This window comes from Saccopteryx leptura, chromosome X (genome assembly GCF_036850995.1).
Source record: "Saccopteryx leptura isolate mSacLep1 chromosome X, mSacLep1_pri_phased_curated, whole genome shotgun sequence".
NCBI lineage: Eukaryota > Metazoa > Chordata > Mammalia > Chiroptera > Emballonuridae > Saccopteryx > Saccopteryx leptura.
The window spans coordinates 55,756,487-55,769,672 of record NC_089516.1 but is presented as its reverse complement, the minus strand read 5'-3'; the positions used below and the strand labels follow the sequence as shown (position 1 = coordinate 55,769,672).

Here is a 13,186-nt window from a genome sequence, read left to right as displayed (position 1 = left end):
TTTATAGCTGCATTATTCACAATAGCAAAAAGGTGAAAAAATCTGAATGTCCATCAATTGATGAATGGACAAACAAAATGTGGTCTATCCATACAATAGAATATTATTCAGCCATACATAAGAATAAAGCACTGATGCAGGCTACAAATTGGATGAACCTTGAAAAAGTTACACAAAGTGAAGTAAGCCAATCATACAGCCAATCATATGGGAGATAATATTTATAAACAATAGCTGCAATAAGGGGTTAATATCCAAAATACATAAAGAATTCACAAAGCTCCACAACAAACAAGCAAATAATCCAATTAAAAAATGGGGAGAGGACCTGAACAGAGACTTTTCCCAAAAAGACGTAAAAATGGTCAGTAAATATATGAAAAGTTGCTCATCTTTGCTAGTTATTAGAAAAATGCAAATTAAAACAACAATGAAATACCATCTCACGCCTATTAGATTGGCTATTATCAACAAGACAGGTGTTGAAGTGGCTGTGGAGAAAAAGGAACCTTCATTCACTGCTGGTGGGAAATGTAAACTGATACAGCCATTATGTTAGACAGTATGGTTGTTCCTCAAAAAATTAAAAATAAAACAACCATGCGACCAAGCAGTCCCTCTACTGAGTATCTACCCCCAAAACTCAAAAACAATGGTACACAAAGGTACATGCATCCCCATGTTCAAGGCAGGTTGGGCAAGACATGGAAACAACCAAAGTGTCCCTCAATAGAGGATTGGATAAAGAAGATGTGGTACATATATTCAATGGAATGCAACTCAGCTATAAGAAATGATGATATAGTATCATTTACAACATGGATGGACTTTGAAAACATTATACTGAGTGAAATAAGTAAATCAGAAAAAGTTAAGAACCATATGATTTCACACATAGATGGGATAAAAAATGGAAACTCATTGACATGGATAAACATTAAGTGGTTACCAGGGGAGGGAATTTGAGGGGTAGGGAGTAAAGAAGAATAAGTATTCAGTGATGGAAAATAATTCAGCTTTGAGCACACATCAGGGCACACATACAGTTAACAGTTCAAATGATATAGAAATGTTTAGCTGAATCCTATGTACTCTTATTGATCAATATCACCCCATTAAATTTAATTTTCTAAATAAAAAAGAAAGAAACCAGTCATAAAAGGCCACATATCATATTATTCCATTTATATGTAATGTACAGAATAGACAAACCCATATAGTCAGAAAGTAGATTAGTGGTTTCCAGGAGTGGGAGGTGAGCAGGGGGAGGAAGGAATCAGGAGGATTACTAATGGGTATGGGGTTTCCTCTGGAGGTAATTAAATCTTTTGGAACTAGATAGAGATGATTGTGAATACACTAAATCCCAATGAATTGTACACTATATTTATTTATTTACTTGCGAGAGACAGAGAGAGTGAGAGAGGAAGAAAGAGACAGAGAGACAGACAGCATGACAGGGAGAGATGAGAAGCATCAATTCTTTGTTGCAACACCTTAGATGTTCATTGATTGCTTTTATATATGTTTCTTGACTGGGGCGCTCTAGCTAAGCTAGTGACCCCTTTCTCAAGCCAGCGACCTTGGATTTCAAGCCAGTAGACTTCGGGCTCAAGCTGTTCAGCCCGTGCTCAAGCTGGCGACCATGGAATTTCCAACCTGGGTCCTCTGCATCCCAGACCAATGCTATATACACTGTGCCACTGCCTGGTCAGGCTGAATTGTACACTTTAAAATGGTTAATTTTATGTTATGTGAATTTCACCTAAAAGAACAGCAAATACATAACTTGATTTCAGCAGTGATTAGTGCTATCTGGAAACTGAAAGAGAATAACCAGGGTGGTTGGGGTGGATTTTAGCCAAGGAAGTCAAGAAAGCCTTCTTTGAGGAAATGACGTTTAAGCTGAGACCTAAAAGTAATGAGCACACCATGCAAAGAGCTTGGAGAAAACTACTTTATCGTGATAAGGTGAAAAATACTTGGACTCTATCTTCATAGCCCAGTGAGGAAGACAGGTGCTGAGAGACAGTAAAATCAGCACTCCAAGAGTTATAGACAGAGTATAATGGGCACCCACAGAAGGGTGTGACTTTCTGGGTGAGCAGGCAAGTCAGGGAAAGACCCAGGAGAATAAGATTCTTGAATTTAGCCTTGAATAGCAGGCAAGAGTTAGCCAGAGAAAGAAAGAGAAAGGGGAGCTATGAATACCTGAAACCACAATGCTGCCCCCACTCAGAGTAACAGCTTCTAGTCCCCAGGTTGTCCCAAGACAGCTCTAGTCATGACACTGCTGAGTTGCTGATGGACAGGTGCTAGGTGCCATCTGTGAAGAGTCTTCACCACTTGCTGCATTGGAGTAGGTCTGGGAAGGAAGGGCAGAGCAAGTCTTTCAGACTTGTGCATTCCTCTATTCTCATGATGTCTGAGGGAGTATGGAATCACGGTGGAGGGGCCAAGCCCATGTTTCATAACTTACTAATAGGTTACATGTATTTTTGGCATTTAGCTAATCCTACTGTTCCATTCTTACTCAGACCTGGAGACCAAGGGTTTTGTGCAGTAGCACAAGGTCCGTAGAGAAAATACTGTGAGCCTTTGAACTCCAGTGTGCATATACAGCCAGCAGGCCCATATTAAGTAGGACAAGTAGCCCACTAATGGCTGGCCAAGCTTTGCAATATGAATGTTGGTCAGTTGTTTTGGTCTGAGGCAAAGAATAATATCTCAGAAATTTTGGTGCTTGCAACATCTACATGAAAATAATCAGTGAACTCATCTTTTTGGTGATATCTATGAAAAGAGAATCACTGGAGAAATCTTAAGGATAACCTGTCTATCCCCCCTAATTTTACAAGTGGGGAAACTGAGGTCTGGAGGACGGATTGATCATGCTGGCAGACAGAAGGTTTCACAGGAAGGATAACAGGGAAGAGTTTAGGCACTGGATTCAGAGAAATTGAAGTCTGAACTACAGAATCACCACTCACTTGCTGTATAACCCCACATAAAATGTTTTCCCTATGTGCACCTCAGTTGTCCCATCTGTAAAATGGGAATAATAGCATGGCTTCTCAGACTTGTGAGAATTAGAGATTGCATAATATAAAAGGGCCAACACTTCAGAGTTGCTCAGAAAATTGAACTATCCTTTTTTATATGTTATATCTGTTCCTTAGTCTGTGGCTCAGGCCACTTGACTGAGTGGCCTTTGTACTTGGAGCTTCGGAATAGTTCAGGAGAACAGGGATGTCTGGAGAGACAAATGGCCACTGCACACCCTATCCTGAGTGTATTCCAAATGGGACCCAAGGTTGTGGGCACCAACCATTAGAAAGATGTTGCTTAGAAAAATGAAAGAGCCACTTGTCTAATAGTCAATGTCCCTTTCAGAATCTAAGCATGTTCCAGGTCAATATCAATAGAGCAAGACAGAGAGCTAAAATTCATCATTCTGTTTTATTTTGAGTAACATAGAATGTTTTTTTTTCTATGCAAAGAAAAACAGAACCCATGCCATTGTTCTGACATCAATTCAAAGAGTGTTCGGTAGGAGCAGATCCCTCCCACTCAACTTCACCCCCAAGTTGATTCTCTTCCAACCCACAGAAGCTGGACAAGCTCCAGCTAGATTTGCCAGGGAAAATGTAGGGATTTCAGTTACATAGAATTTTCAGATAAACAAAAAATCATTGCATAAGTATGTCCCAGAGATTTCATAGAACATATTTATACTACAAAACTGTTCTTTGTATATCTGACATTTAAATTTAACTGGGCACCCTGTAGTTTTATTTGCTAAAACTATAAACCCTTGCTCTAGTTCAGAGGTTGGGAACATCTTTGGCTGAGAAATCCATGAATGCCACATATTTTAAAATGTAATTCCGTGAGAGCCATACAATATGTTTAACATCAAATACAAGTAAATGTGCATTTTATGTAAGACCAACACTTTTAAAGTACAATAAGTCTCTAAATTCTTTTTAATAACGTTGTTATGCTGTTGCTAACCAATGATGAATAAAGTACTTCTTACCATTAATGCGACTTCTGGTGCTGCATGGTTTTGCTGATGGCTTTGTAGTCTGGTTGATACATGGTGAGGTTAAGCTTCATGCAGGTGTTAGACTTCCATCCATTAAACGTGACCATAGGTTGGTCTTAACGTTCTTTAAGTGTGAGAAAGACTGCTCATATGCATATGTAGAGTCAAACGTTATCAGTACAGCAATACTCACATGCTACAGTGTGTGGTATGTGACAGGAAGCGCGTTCCAAGTTTTGACAATCAGCTGGTCCACGGGTTGAAGTTTTTTCATTTCTCCCCACTTGTGTTTGCTCACCAACTCTGCTTGCTGTCATGCAAGTCTTTCCAAATCTTCATTCAGTGACTTGAACTTATTCACCCACATGTCTGAGCTTTCAGGTCAGCAGCTTATAGCTCAAAATCTCTGATGGAGACACTGGGGATATAACTCGTGTCAGCGCTGTCCACTGCACACTCGTGTGGATGGGTGATGAACTTAAAAAGACGAGTGCACTCACGAAATTCTCCAAAGCATGCTTTGAATGACTGCAGGAGATTAGATGTGAAGCCCGCTAGCTGCTGGAGGTCAAAATATTGAGCAGGGTCACTTGCTGTGCATGCATCTTTAAACTCTCCTAGTTTTTCAAAATGTAGTAAACAACCTGTTTCAATCTCGACGATGAAGAGTTCCAGCTTGTTTTCAAATGCAAACACTGCTTGTTGAAGGGGTAAGACTGTATTTCCAATGCCTTGCATTTTCACTTTGAGCTGATTCAGTTGTTCAGTCATGTCCACGAGATAGTAGAACTTCAGAAGCCACTATTAGCTAACTCAGGATGCTCAACATTTTTCATTTCAAGAAAAGTCTGGATTTTGCTCAGACAAGCCATGAATTGGCTGAGCACCTTCCCTCTTGACAGCCAATGCATATTGCTGTGCAGAAGCAGACCAGGATGATTATTCCCAACTTCATCCAGCAGTGTTTTAAACTGGCAGTCAGTTAAAGCTCAGGCAACAATAAAGTGGCCACCCGAATGACCAGCGACATCATCTCACCAAGCTGCTCACCACACATCTGAGCACAAAGCGCCTCCTGATGTAGGATGCAATGAAAACTTAGGATGGGTCTCCTTTCATGTTCATGAAGAAGCACTACGAATCTTCTGTTTTCCCCACCATGGACAGAGCACCATCAGTACACACCGAATTAAGTTTATCCATTGATAGATTTTTTTCTTTACTGAACTCAGTGAAAGACTTGAATAAATCCTTACCTCTTGTTGTCTCTTTCATAGGTAAAACAACAAGACTTTCCTCACGTAGTGTGTCACTGACAGCATAACTTGCGATCACAATGAACTGGGATAAATGGCTTACGTCTGTTGACTCATCCAAAGTGAGAGAAAAGAATGGTGCTGCATTTTTGTCCTTCACTTCTCTTCCCTCAATTTGATTTGCCATCGTGATGGTACAATCATGAACAGTTCTTGCCGACAGAAGCATGTCTTTTATTCATTTGATTATCTTGTCTTTATCCAAAAAGTCTTCAAAAAGTTCATTGGCAACATCAAGAATACATCTTTTGGCATACTCCCCATCTGTGAATGGCTTTCCGTTTCTCACAATTGTTAAAGAACCAGCAAAGCTAGCCAAATTCCAGTCACCTTGTTGGGTTCAAACACAGAGTTGCTGCTGACTAGCTTGCACCCTGCACAGTAGCTCTTGACATGCTTTCTTCCTGCTATCCCCGGCTGGATATTTCAATGCAAATATAGTATGGCGTGTGTCGAAGTGCTGTTTTATATTTGACCATTTCATCGATGCAATTTTATCATTGCATATTAGATACACTGAAGAACTTGCTCTTTCCACAAAGGCGAATTCCTCTGTCCATTCCTGCTGAAAAGTACGAGACTCTTCATTTTTTTTTCTTTTAGCTATCTTCTTCATCAAAAGGGTTTCTGCAATTAGCTATCTGACTACTTGATTAAAAGGAGGGAAGTTTATTTCCTAACCTCACAACGACCAATGTATGTTACGCATTATCCAATAAAAACTTGGTGTTGTCCCAGAGGACAGCTGTGATTGGCTCCAGCCACCCACAACCATGAACATGAGCAGTAGGAAATAAATGGATTGTAATACATGAGAATATTTTATATTTTCAATGTTATTATTTTTTTATTAAAGATTTATCTGCGAGCCAGATGCAGCCATCAAAAGAGCCACATCTGGCTCACGAGCCATAGGTTCCCGACTCCTGCTCTAGTTGAATCAGGCAGGAGTTAGACCAATACCTGGGCACAAATCTGGGTCACTAGGCAAATGGCAGTGAGGGATAAAGCCTGCATGAACTCCAACTCTATGACCCAGATATACAGAAGCAGCCATTTTATGGATGGCACTAAAAGAGGGAGACAGATAAGCACGTTGATTCCTGCTGTGCTGGGCTGCAGAGGTAGCTGAAGGAAATTGATTCCTCTGGACACCCAGTTCTAAAAGCAGTTGGTTTGGTGGCCAGTTCTTTTTCAACTACTACCCCTAAACTGGTTAACCCCTGCCTGCTTTCCCTAGCCTCAGTAATAGCCTGAAAGGCCATCCCTGCCCTGTTTGGGAACCACTCTTAGCCAATCAAGGCAGTACAGGAACAGCTCAATCAACACATTTTCCGGGAATGCCTAATCACAAGCTGTCTGCAAGGCATTAGAGTAAAGACATAGACCTATCTTACAGGAGCCCAAAGACTGCCATTTGCCAAGAACTAATTCTGTGCCAGATAATTTGTACGAGTCATTCATACAAATTACTAGTGCTATTATGATCATCTTATTTTATAGATGCAGATAAAGTGGCTCAAAGGCATAAGGTAGAAAGTAAATGTGCCAGGATTTCAACCCAGGTTTCTCAGATTCCAGGAGATAGGATATGTCCAAACCATTGTTCTCCTGGAACCACAACACAATGTGCAAGGGATGTCAGGGGTGGGGGAGAGGTCTGTTGCCTTTGATAGAAGGAAGCAGGAGGCTTTCTAAAGGAGAAGGCACACGAATCTGGCTTGGCAGAACCGGAAGACTTCTAAGGTGTGGAGGTATGTGGTTAAGGACCCAAGGCACGCTCCCAGAGTAGAAAGTACCACAGCACTGCTAGAGGACAGCAATGCTGGAAGGAGTGGACATCAGGACAAGAAACAGCTTCATTTTATACATTGTTCAGACTTATGATTTCCCGCCAAAGTGGACACTGTAGTTATATGGCTCACCCCTCTGGCATGACATAATAATAGTGCCCTCTTCCATGGTTCTGTTTTAAAAGGCACATACCACTGGAGAATTATCACAGCCCCTTAGATGGAGACACCCACAGTTAAGAGACATCTCCCAAGAAGCCAGTCCTCAGCCTCAGAAACAGTTGCCAGGTTTTATTTCTTCGACAATGAACATTATTGAAACACCTACTAGATGTGAGGTCCCATGTTAGGTATCGGTGAACCATCCAGCTCTCACTGTGTCAGTACTGAAAGACAGTGAGGCTCCCTAACAAATCGTCCTCTAGGATCTAGGTACCTCTCCTGCCACTCTTTCAGGCTTCAGGACTGTGGGATAGGGCTAGAGGATTTTCAGAAGCTGCACCTGGCACAGAACAAGGGTGGGCTCTGAAGCCTGTGGCCTTCAGGGGCCATCAGGTTTCCATCTCAGAGCTCCCTGGGCAGGCCCGTCTCTCCCTCTACCAGCTGCACAAGGAGTGTTCTGTTTCCTCTGCACTTGGCTAGAGAGGGAGTCCCATTCCAGCGCCTGGCAGTCACTCCCATCCTGCTCCCACCCACGCTGCGACCAGCAGAAAGCTCAGCCCTTCTGTTGGGGTGGGTGCCCAGGGGTGAGGCAGTGAGATAGGCTAGGGTACTTATCCCACTCCCTGCACCCTGTCACCTGCACCTGAAGGCAGGCGAGCCCCTTGGCCTTGGACACTTCCCGCTGTAAGCCACGCTCCATGCCACCGGTGCGGTTGACCATGGACTGCACCGCTTTCCTGTTGGCACCTCACCGCTTGATCCAGTTGGTGACAGAGTGGCCGAAGTGCTGGGTTCTCACAAATCTCCATCATCCGGCTTCCAGCACTGGCGCGAAGCGGCTCAGTGCTCCCTTTCCCAGCTCAGGACAGCCAGGAAAGCCAGCCTGCAGAGCTGCCCAGCACCACTGGGACCCCTGCACACTCTCCAGCAGCCCCTGGTCGGCCTCTTAGGACCTCGGTCCGCTCCATGCCTCCGCCCCCAGACACTGCTCACCTCCCGCCTCATTGAGCCTTGTCTCCCTTCCCTCAGCCAGGCATGTGGCCTCCTCCAGCTGAGGAAGCGAAACTCCTTCCTAATGTCCGACTGCTTTGCCTCTCACTCCCCTAGAGGTATTCCCTGTCAACTCATTCCTAAACGGGAGATGACTACCAGGCACCTCTGAAATGTTAATGGTTGCAGACAGGAAGCATTATGAATACAGTTACAGATTCATGCAACAGTGTGTTTACTGAGCACGTGCTGAGTATTGGGCACCTGCCAGGTGCTGGGGATAGAATAGGGTGAGAAAGAGGTAAGGCTCCTGCCCTTAGGGATCTGTCATTCAAGGGATAAAGCAGAAGGAGTCAGGTCTTAACTTTCATAAGTCAGCCGCTTTGTATCAGGTGGCTCATTTAATCTATGCTTGTGTTCCTTTAAGTTCTCCCCACCTTAAAGAATTCTGGGTCCCAAATTCTGCTGGGCATCTTATGAAGGGAGTGAGAGTTGGGGACAAGAGCCAAAATTAATGAGTCTCAGCCCTCAAACAGCCTAAATCCCAGTGGAAAAAAAACACGTGAAGACCCGTAATTACATTGTAAGCCAGTGAGTAAGGCGTCCAAGGCATGACTGTAGGCATGAGCACGATGAACAGGCCAGGCTCTATGGAAAGCAACAGCAGAGACATTTACTGAGAAGGGTGGAAAAGCTCAAACTGTTTACAAACACCACAGTCCTTTCATTCTCCAGTGCAAGCTGGGAGCCTGACTTGCTGCCTTGTGCCAACACCACAGGGGGTGTGAATCATTGGGCTGTCTGGTGAGGTTGTCAGATTAAATTCAGGATAACCAGTTACATATTTGAATTACAGATAAACAAACAAATGGGAAAAATAATTTTATATAAGTATATCTCAAACATTGCATAAAATATACAAATACTAAAATAATCATTGTTAACATGAAATTTAAATATCACTGGGTGACTTGTATTTTTACCTTCTAAGTCTGGGAACTTAGAGAACTGGGGTGTGAGGGGGCCCTATTAACTAGAGTCCCAAGTTGGTGTTTTGTCTGATAAAAATGTCTCCCCAGTTTCTTGAAGCCCTGGAGCAAGTGGTAATTGTTGGCCCATCTATGGTTCCCTCAAAGCTGTGTTCAAAGAAAAGCAGCCTCTAGTGGGGAAAAGGGAGGAATTCAGAAGATAGGAGGCATCCCATCCAAGGAATAAAGGCATGAAGGCTAGAGTTATATGGAGATGATTTCTTTCTTTTTTTCAATTATTTTATTTTGGAATTAAATTTGTCCCTGGCTGGTTGGATCAGTAATAGAGCATTGGCCCCGAGTGTGTATATCCCGGATTCAATTCCCAGTCAGGGTACACAGAAGAAGCGCCCATCTGCTTCTCCGTCCCTACCTCTTTTGCTTCTACATTACCTACTCCCCCACTCCTGCAGCCGTGGCTCAATTGGAGTGAGTTGGCCCCAGGCACTGAGGTTGGCTCCATGGCCTCCACCTCAGGACTAAGAAGAGCTAGGTTGCTGAGCAACTAAGGAATGTCCTAGATGGGCAAAACATCGCCCCCTCGTGGGCTTGCTGGGTGGATCCCCATCTGAGCGTATGCAGGAGTCTGTCTCTGCTTCCCCTCCTCTCACTGAATTAAAAAAAACCGAATTTAATGGGATGACATTGATCAACAAGAATACATAGGGTTTCGGTGAACATCTCTATAGCCTCAAAGTTGCTGACTGCACTGTATGCATATCACCCAAAATCGAATCATTTTCTGGCCTGACTAGGCAGTGGCTCAGTGGATAGAGCATCGGACTGGGACTCTGAGGACCCAGGTTTGAAACCCTGAGGTCGACAGCTTGAGCACGGGCTCATCTGGTTTGAGCAAGGCTCACCAGTTTAAGCACAAGGTCGCTGGCTTGAGAAAGGGGTCACTTGGTCTGCTGTAGCCCCCAGGTCAAGGGACATGTGAGAGAGCAATCAATGAACAACTAAGGTGCCCAAAGAATTGATACTTCTCATCTCTCTCCCTTCCTGCCTGTCTGTCCCTCTCTCTAACTCTCTCTGTCCCTGTCACAAAAAAAGAGAAGACATTTTCTGTCACTACAGGGAGTCCTCGGGTTACGACAGTTTCAACATATGATGTTTCAAGTTTAGGATGCACACTCCCATAAAAACTTTAAAAAATTGAGAAATGAGTGTTTTGGCTTATGCCATTAGCATTGTACTTATAGACTACATGGGCAAACTAGTTTGGTTGCATGCAGTGGAAGAATACACAGTACAGTGTTCAGCATAGTATATTTATGTTCTTTTCCTTTTTTGAGGCTTGTTTTTTTATGTTCTAGATTATGACTTTTTTTTTTTTTTTACAAAGACAGAGAGAAAGAGAGAGGGATAGATAGGGACAGACAGACAGGAATGCAGAGAAATGAGAAGCATCAATCATCAGTTTCTCATTGCGACACCTTAGTTGTTCATTGATTGCTTTCTCATATGTGCCTTGACTGCGGGACTTCAGCAGACCGAGTAACCCCTTGCTCAAGCCAGCGACCTTGGGTCCAAGCTGGTGAGCTTTTGCTCAAACCAGATAAGCCTGCACTCAAGCTGGCGACCTCAGGGTCTTGAACCTGGGTCCACATCCCAGTCTAATGCTCTATCCACTGTGCCACCGCCTGGTCAGGCTAGATTTTATTTTAAAACTGTTAGCATAGTTAAGTGACTTAGGCTAGGGTGTGTTTCAACTTATAGCAAGATTCAGGTTATGTCACTGTCTTAGAATTGAAACTGTGCGTAACTCGAGGACCCTCTGCATATATTTGCCCTTCTTTTCTCCCCTCCCCATACCCTCTCCCACAGGTAACCATTTCACTTTTATCTATGTCCATAAGTCTCAGTTTTATATCCCACCTATGTGTAAAATTATACAGTTCTTAGCTTTTTCTGATTTACTTATTTCACCTAGTACAATGTTCTCAAGGTCCATCCATTTTGTCGTAAATAGCAATATGTCATCATTTTTATGGCTGAGTAGTATTCCATTGTGTGTGTGTGTGTCTGTGCGTATGTGTATATATACATATAATACCACATCTTCTTCATCCAATCCTCTATTGAAGGACATTTTCATTGATTCCATGTCTTGACCACTGTGAATAATGCTGCGATGAACATGGGGGTACATGTGTCTTTGCATACTAATATTTCAAGGTTTGGGGGTAAATACCCAGTAGAGGGATTGCAGGGTCATGTGGTAATTTTATTCTTAATTTTTTTGAGGATCCACCATACTTTCTTCCACGATGGCTATAGCCATTTACATTCTCACTATAGTTAATGAGAGTTCCTTTTTCTCCACAGCCTTTCCAACACTTGTTATTACCTGTCTTGTTGATAATAGCCAGTCTTACAGGTGTGAAAGAGTATCTCATTGTAGTTTTGATTTACATTTCTCTAATAGTTAACAAAGATGAGCATCTTTTCATATATGTGATGGCCATCTGTATGTCTCCTTGGGAGAAGCATCTCTTCAGGTCCTCGCCCCACTGTTTAATTGGATTGTTTGTTTGTTGTTGAGCTTTGTGAGTTCTTTATATATTTTGGATATTAACCCCTTATCAGAGCTGTTGTTTATCAACATGGGAATTTCGACTCCTGTTTGGTTAATTGTTTGTTTTGTTGTCTGTTTCTTTGGCTGTGAAGAAGCTTTTTAGTTTGATATACTGCCATTCACTAATTTTTGCCTTTATTACCCTTGCCCTTGGGGTCAAATTCATAAAATGTTCTCTACGGCCAAGGTCGATGACTTTACTACCTATGTTTTCTTCTATGTAATTTATTGTTTCAGATTTTATATTTAAGTCTTTGATCCATCTTGATTTGATTTTTGTTCAGAGGGATAAACTGGAGTCAAGTTTCATTATTTTGCATGTGGCTTTCCAATTTTCCCATCACCATTTATTGTAGAGGCTTTCTATTCTCCATTGTGTGTTTTTGGCTATTTCGTTGAAGATTATTTGTCCATATGTATGTGGTTTTATTTCTGGGCTCTTGATTCTGTTCCATTCATCTGGACGTTTGTTTTTCTGCCAATACCATGCTGTTTTGACTATCATGGCTCTCTAGCATAATTTGTAGTCAGGTAATGTAATATTTCCAGCTTCATTCTTTTTTCTCAAGATTGAATTGGCTATTTGAGTTGGGTTTTTTTATAGTTCAAAAAAACCTGTTGACTTTTTGTTCTATTTCAAAATGACATTGGGATTTTTTTTCATTTTTCTTTTCTTTTTATTAAATTTAATGCAGTGACATTGATAAATCAGGGTACATATGTTAGAGAAAATATTTCCAGATTATTTTGACATTTGATTATGCTGTATATCCCTCACCCAAAGTCAAATTGCCTTCCATGACCTTCTATCTGGTTTTCTTTGTGCCCCTACCCTCCCCCCACCCTCTCTCCTTCCTCGCCTCATGCCCCCACTCCTCACCCCCCAATCCCCCAACCCCCACCTCGTTACCATCACATTCCTGTCCATGTCTCTGAGTCTCATTTTTATGTTCCATCTATGTATAGATTCATATAGTTCTTAGTTTTTTCTGATTTACTTATTTCACACCTTATAATGTTATCAAGATCCATCCATGTTATTGTAAATGATCCGATGTCATCATTTCATATGGCTGAGTAGTATTCCATAGTATATATGTACCAAAGCTTTTTAATCCACTTGTCCTCTGACGGACACTTGGACTGTTTCCAGATCTTTGCTATTGTGAATAATGCTGCCACAAACATGGGGGTGCATTTCTCCTTTTGGAGCAGTTCAATAATGTTCTTGGGGTACATTTATAAAAGTGGGATAGCTGGGTCAAAAGGCA

The 13,186-nt window shown here is 42.2% G+C and overlaps 1 pseudogene; it reads left to right on the top strand.

The window, feature by feature from the left end:
- The first annotated feature begins 8,038 nt into the window (after positions 1-8,038).
- Positions 8,039-13,186, top strand: part of LOC136386345 (protein FAM136A-like) — a 30,630-nt pseudogene continuing 25,482 nt past the window's right edge.